This window comes from Furipterus horrens, unplaced genomic scaffold (genome assembly GCF_987537825.1).
Source record: "Furipterus horrens unplaced genomic scaffold, mFurHor1.1.pri manual_scaffold_5, whole genome shotgun sequence".
In the NCBI taxonomy this organism is placed as follows: domain Eukaryota; kingdom Metazoa; phylum Chordata; class Mammalia; order Chiroptera; family Furipteridae; genus Furipterus; species Furipterus horrens.
In genome coordinates, this window is record NW_028327175.1 from 136,578,057 (window position 1) to 136,594,158 (window position 16,102).

Below are 16,102 nucleotides of genomic sequence, written 5' to 3' on the forward strand. Positions count from 1 at the left end.
TACAGTAAACTTGCAGGATGCAAAATCAACGTACAAAAATGCAATGCATTCCTATATGTACACTAAAAATTAAATTCAGGAAAAAATGGTAAAAAGCAATTATTTTGCAATTGCAACAAAAACAATAAAATACCTAGACATATACTTAACAAAGGATGTGAAGGACCTATATACTGAAAACTACAAAGCATTGTTAAAAGAGATTGAAAAAGACACAATGAAATGGAAACATCTTCCATTTGTGTTCATGGATTGTAAGAATCAACATAGTTAAAATGTGCATATTACTCAAAGCAATACATAGATTTAATAAAAACCAATAATCTTTTAAATAGATTCAGAGTGTCAGCTGAAATTCTTTGTATTTTCCTCAATATTTTTCGTTATATTAATCATTTTTATTTTAAATTCTCTGATAACTCCAGTATATGAATCACCTGTAAGGATATTTCTACCATTTATTTTTAACCTAGATTTTTGTTATTTGGACATTTTTATACCATTCTTCAAAACTTTTACTGGGTACCAGGCATTGTGTATTAAAAAATGTAAAATTTTGTTGATTATAGCATTGACCTGATACATCAAGGTTGTGGGTTTGATCTCTTTTTAGGGTACATACAAGGATCAAACAATGAATGCATAAATAATGGAACAACAAATTCATTTCCTCTCTTTTTCTCTCAACCTTCCTCTTTCTCTCTCTCAAATCATTTTTAATGTAAAAATTTAACACCAGGGATGCACATGTACAGAGAAAAGGCCATGTGAGGAACAGTGAGAAGGTGGCCATCTGCACACCAAGGAGAGAGGCCTCAGAATGAAATCAAACTGGTGACATCTTGATCTTGGACTTTTGGTCTGTAAAATTGTGAGAAATAAATTTCTGCTGTTTTTTTTTTTTAATGTAAAATTTTGAATAATACTCTCTCTTTCCTGAGTCAGTTAAGTTTTCTTCTGCCAAACAGGTGTGTTACAAATAGATCATCTTAATAGTGTCTAGGCTTGGTTTTAGGCTTTGTTAAAGTTGATTTACTTTTTTTGTCCTTACTGCTAAAATACGGCTTTTCTGTACTCTCTTCTAAAAGTCTAAGGTATTTAGATAGATTCTCCATCTTTACCAGTCTTAACTCCCATCCTCTTTCTCCATATCACTCCATAACTGATGAATCTCTGATCATCTCTTTAGCTTCAAAGATGCTTTTATACTGAGTGTACTGGAATTTCACCCTATGCATGTCAACCTTTGCAATTGGCATATATCTTGCAGGAAGATGGCATGCCAGTTTTTGGAATCAATTTCCCTTGATTCTCTCTGCTATGGAATTTTGTCCAAGTTCCAGTTGTTTGTCTCCTCAGTCCAATGGGACCGATTCTTTCTGTTATGAATTGTTCACATGTACTAAAAATTAACAAATTCCTTCCGGAAAAAATAAAAAGGCAAGAGTTCATCAAAACTGGTTAGAGAAATTTACAAACTACCAGGCAGAATTTCTAGAAAATAAAAATATATTAGTTGAACATTAAAACTCAAGGATTGCATTAAGCTGCACATTTGAAACTCATGAAGGAGTTATTAAATGGAAGATAGATCTGAAGATATTTACCAAGTGCAGCATTAAGAGTCAGAGAGATAAAAACAATGAAAACAACTAAGATACAAGGAAGAGTGATAATTTCAGAACATCTCATCAGAGTTACATAAGAAAAGAATGGGGATAATACTGGAGAGTCAATACTTGAAGAAACAACCTCTAAAAATGGCTATAATTGATTAAAAGACACCACTGTTCAGATTCAGGAAATCAAGAAAATCCAAAACAAGATATATAGAAAGACATCTATACCTAGAGACACTATGGCAAAGCTAAAGAATACATACAGGGAAACTGAAGAATAAGAAGAAGGGGGAGGAGGAGATGATAAAGAGGAGGAGGTGGGGGGGGAGAAGAAGAAAGAAGGGGAAAAAAGAGGAGGGGGATAAAAGGAGGGGAAAAAACTTAAATGCAGTGAAAAAATAACACATTATATTAAAAAGAGCAACAATTAGGCTGAGTGATGATTTCTCAAGGGCACAAAAGTACACTGCCCATAAAAGACTGAAAGAATATACTGGTAATACATAATTGTATATTAAGCAAAAATATCTTTCAACATCAAGGGTTATAAGAAAGATACAGGAAGATGTCTTTTCTGGTTAACCAATACTTTGTAACTTTTTAAAATGTCAAGTATCATAAATATAAGCATCATCATATAGAATAGGGATAGAATAGAGAATGAACTTTATTTTGCGATTTGAAATAAATTGCTTAAAGCTGTACCTCAAAGAAGGCAGAATAAAAATAGCTCTCTATATTTGTTCTCCTGAATTTCAAGTGCTCCAAACCCTTTCCTCTCTTTTTTTGAGAAAAACTTTAGTCATACAGTTTTACACAGACGTATGAAAAACATCAACTTTTACTCGTTTGCTTAATTTTTCCTACGAGAATTGTTAACCCCAAACTGTATTTTGATAACATCAACAAAAAACTCAATGTTTTCCCAAACAGGATGCCTCTGTGTGATTTATGTCAAGGACTGTCATTTGTCAAAATGTGACAAAATGCCTTTGTCTTCATTATAATGGCAGGCGATTAGAATGTTTTATCATGGTCAACTTATTTTTCTATATTAAAATATATTACAGCAGATATGGAAAATAGAAACTAGAAAAAAGTAAATAGAAATATTAAATGGCCACTTCTAATATTATCACTGTTGATTTTGATGTATCTTTTAGTACTTTTTTCTATGCATACATTTGTTTTCACAAACTATGACCTTAGTAGCTATTTACGTTATTTGAGAGCTGGTTAATGCAGACTTAAGATCAAAGGATTGGTTCTCAGTCATATTCTGAAGATATGGAAACAAGAAGAAATAATTGATTTGGTATAAGGTCCAACTTAATAGTCAGTTCTTAGGTAAGGCCAAAGACTGCATTTTATAATGATGACAAGCCCCGAGTTGTCTGAACAGTCCTGAATTTACAAGTGTTTAACTGGAGTTTAAAATTCTTTCCCAGACTCAACAGCCAGTTCCAGTCTCCTCAGTAGCAGGGAGAAAAAAACCTGCATGTACGGAGTCCAGGGGCAGGAGACCAAGTGAAATTTCAGGTCATGGTGTTAGGGAATGTGGCTCAGGCTCGGAGTCTGGTCTTGTGTCCGGCGTAAAGAGCAGAGTGGCTGTGACTGGCTCACTCCCTGGGCAATGGGATGCTGAGCTGAAAATGAACAGCCATTGCAAAAGTGGCTTACCAGGATGCCAAGCATCAGGAGTTTGCACTTTTCCAAATGGAAGTACCACGGAGGAGGTTGAAAGCAGTTTCTGCAGTCAGACTGACGGGGTTGGACTAGCTTCAAATACTAGCTCTAAAATCTGGGACACATCACTCAATGGCTCTCTCTTAGCCTTAGTTTCTCCGTATAAAAAATAAACATGATAATATTTCTCTTTCCTGGGATTTTTGTGAAGAAAGGAATAAATGGCACGGTAATGCTTGTGTTAAGCACAATGCCTGACATGTAAAAACGTATTACAACGAGTTGGCTGTCATACAGTCCCAACCTTCCTCAGCCAGCGGCAGTGACCCTACTATCCCTACTTCCGGGAGTGCCTTCACTTCCGTCTTTTTCAGCGGAACGCGGATCCCTCCGCGCTCCCGTCACTTCCGGGAGCATCCGGTCACAGTTCCTTTAATACCCGGATGCAATTATTCTGGCTGCTATCAGTGAGGGACAGCAAAGAAGACAGTCAAGAATTGCTCGGAGATTCCGTCAGAGTCTGGGGCTTCAACGAGGCCTCTGTAAAGGACAAAAGATGAATTGCTGGGTGTCAAGGTGCCCTAAATGGTCCTAGGACCGCGCCCCCGCGCTCCCTGTTAACCTGCCACCAAGTTTTTCTAGAGCAGTCGCTCCTCTTGGCAGGGTGGGGCTCGCTTCCTACCCGGACCTTCTGGGAGTGCCAGGTTTTTGTTCCCGTCACTCCCCTCAGCTCTGGAGAGTGTCGGGGTTACGGTGGCTGGTTTAGGAGGAAGGGGCGGGCAGCTAGGATGGAGAGAGGTGGGGTGCGCTGAGGATTCTTGGGCGGCAAGGGGACCTGGAGACGCCCCACTAAGTGCAGCTTCAGCCGCCGCTGAACAGAGCCTGGTCCTGGTCATTTCCCCTGAGATGCTCCTCACAGTGGGCCCTCCGAGTTGGTCATACGCCTCTTCCCAGCCGACCAAACGATACTCAACAGTAGACTTTGATCCTGGATAATGGCTGGGATTTGTATAGTGCAGTTTGTGTGTGTGTGGTTTTTTTTTTTAACCCCAAAGAAGCAACTGATAATGTTAGATTTAAGTTTCAGAGTAGGAAGAAGTCACAGTTGAATCATGTGGTGGGTTTTCTTCTAAGGTTTAAATTGAGTAATGGTGAGATTTTGCCAAAAGCATTTTTAAAAAATTAACTGGTACGAGAAAATAGGCTAGTATTTAAAATACCCCGGAAGTTGGAACTGCGCTACTGTGCAGTCATCATGATGAAACTTGAAGACACCAGAATTATACCTCATGATAAGATTTTAATTGCCAGAGCTTCTGAAAATGCGATAATTCCAGATATAGACATATTAATTAGAGTTAGTTTTTCTCACTGCAGAGTACCCTATAAGTTTTTGTTATCGGTTGAAATGAAATAATGTGAGTTGATTCATTAACATTTCCTGGTAATTAAAATTACTTTTTAAGTGTGATAATTATAATACACATTACTTTTTTATAGAAATATGGAAACTAATATTTAAAGCAGGTTGACTATATAATATAGTGTGTTATAATTTAGATTTTTCACATAAACACTCAAAATTAGAAGAGCTTATGTAGAAAGACTGAAAAAAAGAAAAGAAAAAATCTAGACATTACCCCTTCTCAGAATATTCTATAGTTTGAACAGAAAACATAATGACATTGGAAAACACTTGGGATTTACTTAAATACAACTACATACTATGTGTAAAGCACTGAGTTGGTAATGGATGAAGAAGTATTTTAAACTATATAAAGTAAGATATCAATCATTATCAAGTACTTTTTACTCTTCTGGCCAAATCATGTCTCCCTGTGGTACATTTTAACCTCCAAAACTTGTGGTTGTTGTACTAGCATTAATGTATACAGATTGTAATAATATTTTAAAGGAAACAAAAATAAAAGATCTGTTTACACATTTTAAATATTTTTTCTTGATGATGTGTTACTTGAGATTGTGTTTGTAAATGCATTTGTACACATAAGAGCACTTAGTAACTTGATGGTCATAGATAACCTTGACTCTTACTTTTGTATGTTTTCTTGCAGATAAGTTTTTGTCACAATACCATATGGACCTGGGCAAAACTGGTTAAGGTGAAAATTTTTATTATATTAATTAGTTCAAACATTTGACCAGTCTATTTAGTTTTCCAATATTTTAGACAAATAACTAGATGTGGGCTTCATATTGTGAGCAATATTTGTGGGATAATTGATGATCACTTTAAATTATTTCCTCCAGATATAAAGTTGGATCTCAGATCATTAATTTTTGTGGAACACTTACCAAAGGCCAGTCTCTGTGTAAGTCTTATACACACATTATCTCACTGAATATTTATAGTAACATCATCGTTAGATCGATAAAACTCGCTGTTTTATAGATGGAGAAACTGAGGCAAAGAGGGATTAAGTTCCTAGCCTATAATCTGTAAACTAGAACCATGTTCTAGAGCCTTTTCTTCTGTATAACTGAAGACTTTGATAGAAAAACCATGTGAATGGACTCGGACCTGGTCTCTGGTCCTACCTACCCTACTTTGTGAATTAGAGCAAGTCATTCAACCGGTCTGAATTTAATTGTTCTCTCTTATGAGAAACAAACACTATAAGCTATTATGTTTTACTGAATCTTGATTTATCAAGAATTCTTAAAAGGGTGCCTTCACCATTGTCTTCTCAGATTTTCTTCCAAGCCACTGATGACATGTTTCATAAGTTTTGATGCACATACATGGTGCATGACAACTCCATCTCTATCGCTGCTTAGTCTGCCCATGGTATAAGATATAGCTGATTTCAGAGGTGTCAAAGTACATATAAAATAATGTGCATCTTGGAACTGATGATGTACAGTAGGTGATCTCTGGGCTTTTCAACCTTGAGTCCATGACATCTGTGACTTTATGACATTTTATAACTGGTTTATGTATTTTTAATGTAAATGGTTCAAGATAAAACAACAATCTTGGTAGTGGAAAGGTAGGAACCATGTCTGTCTTTTTCACCTCTGAATCCCAATACTCAGAACAATGCCTAGCATGCAGTAAATGCTCAGTAAATATTTTCTGAATAAATTAAATCTCCATTTTATATTACAAATACAGCATTTTTAAAAATTGTGTTTGACTTGAATTTGACATAAAATACAATATCAGCAGTGCAAAAATTGCTGGTATTTTTTGCATTTAGAAGTATACTGTAATAAAACAGTAGTTGTTCTTTCCAAACATCTTTTCTGCTATGTTAATTGTGATTAGGTGTGGAGTATATTTTGTTCATTGAAGAGGTAGAGTGAAAATTGAAATACTGGCATAAAGACAATATGGAATCTTAACTGGCTTAAGTGTAGGAACACTGTTTCATATATAGAGATTTTTATTTTAACAAAAGTTGGAAAAATGTCAGTTGATATCTTTATTATATTTTTGAGTACTCTTGAGGTGATTAAATCCTTCCAAATGTACAAATAGTATTAAATGTGTATGAGTAATGAATAATTAAAATAAACTAAAGATATTTTGAAAGTGTGAATAGACAGAAAAGTGTTCAAGTTTTGAGGTAGGCAAGTGTAAGATAATGTAACTAAAAAAGTCTCAGCAATATTTATAGTATGTATGTTGAGGTTTGTACTTTCAGTTAGAACCAGAATGAGGGCATAGGAATTATTTCAGAGTTATAGACTGTTCTCTGGAGACAATCAATTAAGTGTTCTTCTGTGGCTAGAAAAGCCAACAACATGAAGTATTATCAGGAAAGGATTTCAGAAAATCAACAAAAGATATCTTACCCTCAAACAACACAGTGGTCTGTGTGCAATTGTGAACCAAGCACTGGCAAGGAGAATGAATTACTCTTAGACCTCTTAAGTCCCATTTCACAGTTGAGGGTCAGCTTCAAATGTTTGGTGAGGGAGGGGCACATAAGAATTCAAGTTTCTGTTAGGAGGAAGGGGGAAATAGATGCTAGAACAGGTAAAAACAGAATCCACTACAATGCCTCTATTGTCTTCTAACAATATGTAGAGCAGTGGACACCAAAAGCAGAAGGAGATTATGGACAAAATAATTTTAAAATAAATAATTCTGATGTTCTACAAATGGACCATACATTTTTAAAGCTCATGATCTAATAGGTTCATTAAAAAGCCCCTCTTGTAGCCCTGGGTGGTCTGGCTCACTTGGTTGGAGCATCGTCCAGTAAATCAAAGGTCATGGGTTTGATTCCTGGTCAGGGCACATGCCTGGGTTGTGGGTTTGGTACTCAGTGGGGGTGTGTACAAGAGGTCCACTGTTAGAGGCAACCGATCAATGGTTGGGGTGCATACAAGAGGCAATTGACGCTTCTCTCCCACATCGATGTTTCTCTCCTTCTCTCTCCCTTCCTCCCCCTCTCTAAAATCAACAAGCATATCCTTGAGTGAAGATTTTTTTTAAAGTCACTCTCGTCAGCATTTAAAAAAATATTTAAATTACTTCAAATAAAGAAGGTTAAAAGAACATGAAAAATTGCCTACCAATAGAAGAAATTTCAGCTGTTTGGGAGTTGATGAAATAAATTAATCTTCTACTGGGTAACATAGAAAAAGATAGAAAATGGGAGTGAGTATGGAGAGTGAGTAGTCAAGTTTCTGATAAATCAGGTGTAAAAACAATATCGGAGGAAACTGTCATTATAAATGAAATTATTGGATATTTCCAGCTATAAAACATATTAACACACTATTTAAAAACCAATGTCAATGAGAAGAAACTGAGAGTTGGGGTTAGTTAATAAAGTCTATTTAGTTTCTATATCAATGGTTCTCAAAGTATGGATCTTCTACAGAACAACCTGAATCACACGTGCAGCATACATGTAACCAGTGGCTGACACATTGCGTGATGCATAAAAGTCACTAGAAAAATATTTGTTGAGTGAAGGAAAAATCAATGCTCAAAAGATGGGTAAGTGATAAAGGCACTAGTGAATCCAAATACAATTTATTATTAATTCCTAATATGATGTTTCATCATTTTTCAGACAAATAGCAATCATGATGACACTAATATTGCTACCTTCCCAGCTATGAGATGCTAGTTGTTATTAATACTAATAGATACTATTTATTGAGCATTTAACATGTGTCAGGCACAATGCTGAGTGCTTTTTCTGCATCAAAATATTTTTTTTAATCCTCACCTGAGGATATTTTTATTGATCTTAGAGAGGAAGGGAAAGAGAGCGAGAGAAAGAAACATCAATGGGAGAAACATCAATCAGTTGCCGCCTGTATGCACCTTAACTGGGGATGGAACCTGTGATCTAGGTATGTGCCCTGACTCTGAATTGAACCCACAACTTTTGGTGTGCAGGATGACACTCCAACCACCTGGGCTACCCAGGCAGGGCAGCGCAATACACTTAATCCTTTTTTTATTTTAAATTTTATTTATTTAAAATTAAAAAATAAATTTATTGTTTTTCTATTACAGTTGCCCCAATTATTCCCCCATTGCTCTCTATTCCCTCAGTCAGTCCCCACCCTGTTGTCCATGTCCATGGGTCATTTATATTAGTTCCTTGACTAGACCCTTCCCCTTCTTTCCCAACTTCTTCCACTCATACCTCCCCTCTGGTCACTGTCAGTCGGTTTCTTGTTTACATGCCTCTGGTTCTATTTTGCTCATTTGTTTGTTTTCATTAGGTTTCTGTATTAGTTGATATCATATGGTATTTGTCTTTTGCCACCTGGCTTATTTTACTAAGCATAATAGTCTCCAGTTCCATCCATGCTGTTGCAAAAGGTAGGAGTTCTTTCTTTCTGCTGCATAGTATTCCATTGTGTAAATGTACCACCGTTTTTTGATCCACTTATCCGCTGATGGGCACTTAGGCTGTTTCCAGCACTTAGCTATTGTAAACAGTGCTGCAATGAACATAGGGGTGCATAAGTTCTTTTGAATTGGTATTTCAGGATTCTTCATATATGAAAGGATGCTCAGCATCACTAACCATCAGAGAGATGCAGATTAAAACCAGTGAGATACCACCTCATACCAGTCAGAATGGCCACCATTAACAAATCAACAAACAACAAGTGCTGGTGAGGATGTAGAGAAACGGGAACCCTAATGCACTGTTGGTGGGAATACAGACTGGTGCAGCCACTGTGGAAAACCGTATGGCATTTCCTAAAAAAACTAAAAATGGAACTGCCTTTTGATCCAGTGATCCTACTGCTGGGATTATACACTTAATCCTTTTAACAATCTTGTGTGATGGAAGAGAAAATCAAGGCTCAAAGAGATTAAATAATTTGTCCAAAGCTAGACAGCTGACAAACGATGGAGTTTGGGTTAGAGCTTGGTTTTGATTCACTTTGTAAATTGAAGCCTGTGCTTTATTTTGCTACACTACTGTTTCTTCCATAATTTTCACCATTCTGCAAATTTATTTGGCTTCTTACAAGCTTTATGTTTTCTCCTTTGAAATTATCTTTGACATTACTTTTGAGGTTCCTGCTTTGGCACTGTTCCTTATTGCCAGGGGTCTTCATGAGCTCATTGTTTATGAACTAATGCTTCATTATTTATTGGCTTCTTTTGAAAACTTGTCCCAGGCCCTGAAACCCTCACTCATTAGAATTCTAGACTGAATACATTCAAGTTATAGCTTTATAAATCCCATTATCTCCTGCAGTTGGCTGAGTCTCCTGAGAGGGCTTACTTACTTAAGCCCCTTTTCCTCTTTCCTCCCGCTGATCAGGGTTCCATCCTTTGTCCTGGAATTGCACAATTGGCTCAAAGAACCCAGATCAGAGGTAAATTTCTCTATTGTTTCCTTTTATCCCAAGGACTGTAACATGATTTTACACCGTTATGGAACAAATAGAACAGTTTTCATTTACACAATTTATATACTGTGATTTTATTATGTTCTGACAGTTGACAAAAACGATTTTGCTTTGGAAATAGTGGGAACACATGTCTGTTAGATTCCTCTCCTTCCAAGCTCTTTTATGCTGAAAATGTGTTCTCTCCAAAATGGAAAAAACCTCACTATCTTCTTGAACACTTTCTTTGAGAGGGGCTATTGTTATGTTAGCCAGAGACCACTAGGTTTTAATGCAAGTGTTTTGGGTTTCCTAGAGTGTCTATAAGTTATAAAATGAATCGATTTATTTTGAAGTTGATGTATTACAGTTTTTGATCAATAAATGTCTTTCTCGAAAGTTTGGTGGTCCTGTATCTGTTCACTGCTCTGTAACAAAGCACCTTTGAGCATCAGAATAGGATCCTATTAAAAATAAGCCTGCACAAATATGAAGGGTTCCTTTTAGAACCTCTTTGAGGCATGACAAAGAAGTCAGTCTCCTTGAGCTGAGAAGCTTTTTATTTTACCAAGATTTTTTTAAATGTATAATGTATTTTCCCCAATTGTAAAAGTAATCATATTTACTGTAGAAAAAGTTAGAACAGAGACAGAGTTATAAAGGAAAAATATAAGAACATTCCACAGTCCTCACTACCCCGCAATACTATGTTAAATTGTTTGGCAAACGTCCTTGAGATACAAAGTTATTGGGTTAGCCAAAACATGTTTGTTTGTTTTTTTGTTTTTTTCCGTAAGATGGCTCTAGTAGCATTTAGTTGCCTTTAACTTCATTTGAAACAATTTTGTAAGATTGTATTGTGACAGCCGTCATATCAGTATGCATTTTTAAAAAACATCAAAATTGGTGAATTTTTGTGTAGCTATTTTTAATATTGAAGATGAAAGAAGCAGTATTTTTAGCATATTCTTTATTATTTCAAGAAAAGCAGAGTTCACGCCAGAGCCCAGTGAGGAAAGCATCTTGGTAGGACCCTGCGGTGGACTCTAAGGAAAACCTACCACTAGGTAGACGCTGTCTGTCACCATGGCTAAAGGAGACCCCAACAAGCTGAGAGGCAAGATGTCCTCATATGCCTTCTTCGTGCAGACGTGCCGGGAAGAGCACAAGAAGAAACACCCAGACTCTTCCATGAACTTTTCTGAATTCTCCAAGAAATGTTCGGAGAGATGGAAGACCACATCTGCAAAGGAAAAGTCAAAATTTGAAGATATGTCAAAGAGTGACAAAGCTCACTATGACAGGGAGATGAAAAATTATGTTCCTCCCAAAGGTGATAAGAAAGGAAAGAAAAAAAGATCCCAGTGCTCCTAAAAGGCCTCCATCTGCCTTCTTCCTGTTTTGCTCTGAACATCGCCCAAAGATCAAAAGTGAACACCCTGGTTTATCCATTGGGGATACTGCAAAAAAAATGGGTGAAATGTGGTCTGAACAGTCAGCCAAAGATAAGCAACCATATGAACAGAAAGCAGCTAAGCTAAAGGAGAAGTATGAAAAGGATATTGCTGTATACCATGCCAAAGGCAAAAGTGAAGTGGGAAAGAAGGGTCCTGGCAGGCCAACAGGCTCAAAGAAGAACAAACCAGAAGATGAGGAGGAGGAAGAAGAGGAAGAGGATGAGGACGAGGAAGAGGATGAAGATGAAGAATAAAAAGCTATCTATCCTGTAATGATGTGTGTAGAGTATCTGTGTGCGCTCAGGCAATTGTTTTGCTAAGAATGTGAATTCAAGTGCAGCTCAATATTAGCTTCAGTATAATAACTGTACAGATTTTTGTATAGCTGGTAAGAATCTTTGTAGAGAAAATACTTTTTTCAAAATGCAGGTTGTAGCTTTTCGAGGGGCCACTACATACAGTTAGATTTTAAGGCTTTGGATGTTAAATGTTTCTAAATATTTAATGGTTTCTTTCATTTCTTGACTTGTGTATGGTAGCACAGCAAACTCAGCAATTAGTATCAATAGTAAATTTTGGGTTTTTTAGAATGTTGCATTTTTTTTTTAAATTGTAATAAAATTATGTATATTAAAAAAAAAGAAAGAAAAGCAAAAATGCAACTGAAACACACAAAAAAGATTTGTGCAGTGTATGGAAAAGGTGCTGTGACTGATCGAACATGCCAAAAGTGATCTGCGAAATTTCATGCTGGAGATTTCTCGCTGGACGATGCTCCGTGGTGGGGAAGACCAGTTGAAGTTGATATTGATCAAATCAGGACAATAATTGAGGACAATGAACATTATGCCACACAGGAGATAGCTGACATACTAAAAAATCCAAATCAATAGAGTTATTGGTGGTAATGAAAAATGTGTCTTTTATTTTATGGAAAAAACTAAACAGACATTTTGGCCAACCCAATAAATTAGTTGTCTTTGAACCAGAGAAATACCCTGTGGGCTACCCTAAAGTGACTTGTGAATAAGGGAAGGCTTTGAACCTCTATAATTCAAAGCTTCTACAATTTCACTTAGCACCTCACTGGGAGTAATATCTGTAAAACATGAGTCTTCCTAAATATACTAATTGCTAATACTGCAGCACATTCCCAAACAAACCCTTCAGTATATGTTTCATAGTACTTCTTGGAGAGCGTGGTTTCTAGGATGACAATGTTTTGGGATGCCTTGATAGTAGGACCAGTAGAGGATATAAGTCCTTAAAGACGTGAGTAGCGTTTCTTCCCTGGTATCTGAAATCCATGAGGCACCTTTGCCAAAAGCAAAGACAAGTCATTTGCTGAGTCACTTTATTGACCTGGATGTGTTGGGATGGAGAGTGGTGGTGGTGTCTGTTTCTGAAGACTTCTCTGATGCCAAGCACAGTGCCTGAAGCCTAGTTTAGTAGTACTTAATAAAAGTATTAGCAATTGTGTTAAGAATAATCAAGGTCGAAGAGCAATTGAGGACACATATTGACACCAACTCACTTCTTTTTTTTTTTTTTTTTTATTTTGGTTTTTCAATTAGTTGTCCCCTTTTCCCCCAATTTCTCTCCCCCACCCAGCCCACCCCCTCTCCCGCAATCATATCCCTCCCCGTTGTCTATGTCCATGAGTCTTTTATACAGGCTCTTTAATTAAACCCTTCCCTTATCCCCCTTCTCTCCCTCTCCCCTCCCCCCTATTGACTGCTATTCTGCTCTTTGTTCTATTTAGTTCCTTTGTTTGTGTTGTTCTTTAGTTTCCTGTATTAGGTGATATCATATGGTATTTTTCTTTCTTTGCCTGGCTTATTTCACTAAGCATAATTCTCTCTAGTTCCATCCATGTTGTTGCAAATGGTAGGAGTTCCTTCTTTCTTTCTGCTACATAGTATTCCATTGTGTAAATGTACCACAGTTTTTTGATCCACTCATCTACAGATGGGCACTTAGGTTGTTTCCAGCACTTAGCTATTGTAAACAGTGCTGCTATGAACATAGGAGTGCATAAGTTCTTTTGAATTGGTGTTTCAAGATTCTTCGGGTATAATCCTAGTAGTGGAGTCGCTGGTTCAAAAGGCAGTTCCATTTTTAATCTTTTGAGGTAATTCCATACTGTTCTCCATAGTGGCTGCACCAGTCTGCATTCCCACCAACAGTGCAGTAGGGTTCCCGTTTCTCCACATCCTCGCCAGTACTTGTTGCTTGTTGATTTGTTGATGATGGCCATTCTGACTGGTGTAAGGTGGTATCTCATTGTGGTTTTTATTTGCATCTCCCTGATGGCTAATGATGTTGAGCATTTTTTCATGTGTCTATGGACCTTCTGTATGTCCTCTTCGGAGAAGTGTTTGTTCAGGTCCCTTGCCCATTTTTTAATTGGGTTGTTTGTTTTCTTGATGTTGAGTCGTATCAGCTCTTTATATATTTTGGAAATCAGTCCCCTGTCTGTGATGTCATTGGCAAATATGTTTTCCCATATGGTTGGTTTCCTTTTCACACCAACTCACTTCTGATGCCACCTAACCATGTAAGAGATCCTAACAGCTGTGATGTCACCCTTTCTGAACATGTTGCTAACACAGTAACCTAATATCTAGGAATGAAGGTAGGTACAGGAATAATCTGCAGGCCAATACAAAGGCAAGGCTGCAGCCTGCAGGCACATGTCACCTAGCCTTGCCCTTCTCTACTGAGGTGGCTTTCTGTAGCAAAGGGATGTCACCTGCTGCCTTTTGAACCTTCTGGAGAAGATACACATGTACAGTAAAAGTGCTTTGTTTCTGCATTATACATAACATGGTTTTTCAAAGTATAGCCTCAAGATTGTCTGCATCAAAATCACTTGTACTGCCTTTTAAAAATGCAGGTTCTTGATTTCCATTCCAGATTTACTGAATCAAATCTTTTGATCCTGAGGACCATATGTTTCTTATGTACCCTGTTCTTTGAGAACCTGGTATTAAGTAGTTTATCATGCTTTTATGACTGTGACCTAGAGTTACAAATAAGTTTAATAAAACAATACTTATATCTACTAGGGCAGTGCACTAATATGTTCTATTCAATTTTCTGACTGTGACCCACTAATTTGATTTCATGACCCACTAATTCTGAATTAGAAGATTGAATTAGATGACGTTTAATGTATCAACGTTAAGATTCTACAACTAGGAAAAAAACTGAAAAATATAAACAGTTTTATCTTATTCTCCTTTCAGATTGCAACCAATGTGAAGGATTGTCACAATTCATAGATGCACCATAGGTGACATACATGAGCTTTACTCTCACCTCTGTTACTAACTACCTGTATGACTTTGAACAATCAAAATCTTTGGGCTTCAGTTTTTATCTAAAACATGAAGTTAATACTTCTCCCTTATATTTCATAAAATTTCTGAGATGAGATGAAAACTATGAGTAATGTCTGTGAGCTCTAAGTGCATACATTAACATAAGATCATGTCGTTTTACATGAACTGTACTTGAAAACATTTGGACTTCAAGTCACCTCTCTTACAACGTCTCTTATCTTCTGCTCATAACTTCCACTCTCCTTAATCCCTAGTAGATGATCTTTTGAGAAAAAGGTACTGTAGAAATCACATGAATCTTTATGCAAATGTTTGGTTCTTATTCTTAACGTTGTATCTTAGTTTATTTCATGCAAGAGAAAATGTCCTGAAAAAACACTCCTGGGAGAGCAATACAGATCTTTGGTCTCTGAGCTATCTTGTTAGGCCTTATAACCAAATTCCCCTTGATCTGATAAAGAAATGCACAGGCGGCCCAGTTCATTGGAGCGTCATCCTGTACACCAAAAGGTTGCAGGTCGATACCTGGTCAGGACACATACCTAGGTTGCCAGTTTGATCCCCATTTGGGGTGTGTACGGGAAGCAACTGATCAATGTTTCTCTCTTTTTCAAATCAATAAAAAGCATATCCTCGGGTGAGGATTAAAACAACATATATTTTTGCATTTGTAATTTTGATACATATTGCCAAATTGCCCTTTGTAGAAATTGATTCACAGGAAATGCCCATAAGTAATGTAGTATGGAGCCTCCCTAACACAACACTCTTCTCAAACTTAAAACTGGAGTTAAGCATCTTGTCTTCTGAGACATTTGTATTTTTTTTCTGGGAACTGCCTATATCACTCCCTCATTATATGTTAGGAAAATTAGCCCTTGCAGAGACTAGTTGCAAATACTTCACCCATTTTATTATTTGTCTTTTAACTTTGGTTATGGTGATTTTTGCCACACAGAAAAAAATTAATCTATATAGTTAAATTTTATGGCTTCTAGATTCCTCATCCATACATTGAAAAGTTATCCCCTTTCCTAAGTTATAATTGTTATGAAATTATGAAATAATTCTTCCATGATTTCTTTCATCCAAATTAACTTTTTTGAGATAGGGAGCGATTTTATTTTTCTACATGGCTTCCCAACACAACTTA

General features: G+C 36.7%; 1 long non-coding RNA gene and 1 pseudogene across 2 annotated transcripts; both read left to right on the forward strand.

Annotated features, from left to right (window-relative positions):
* Window positions 1–3,760: 3,760 nt before the first annotated feature.
* Window positions 3,761–14,903, forward strand: LOC150009928 (uncharacterized). 2 transcript variants are annotated; one of them, XR_016511215.1, is made up of 4 exons: window positions 3,761–3,881; window positions 5,381–5,428; window positions 9,291–10,136; window positions 14,854–14,903. It is a non-coding gene; the product is annotated as an uncharacterized LOC150009928 (long non-coding RNA). The 2 variants fall into 2 exon arrangements; XR_016511214.1 differs by lacking the exon at window positions 14,854–14,903 and having other exon boundaries at window positions 9,291–10,498.
* LOC150009929 (high mobility group protein B2 pseudogene) lies at window positions 11,136–11,862 on the forward strand (annotated as a pseudogene).
* Window positions 14,904–16,102: the final 1,199 nt, after the last annotated feature.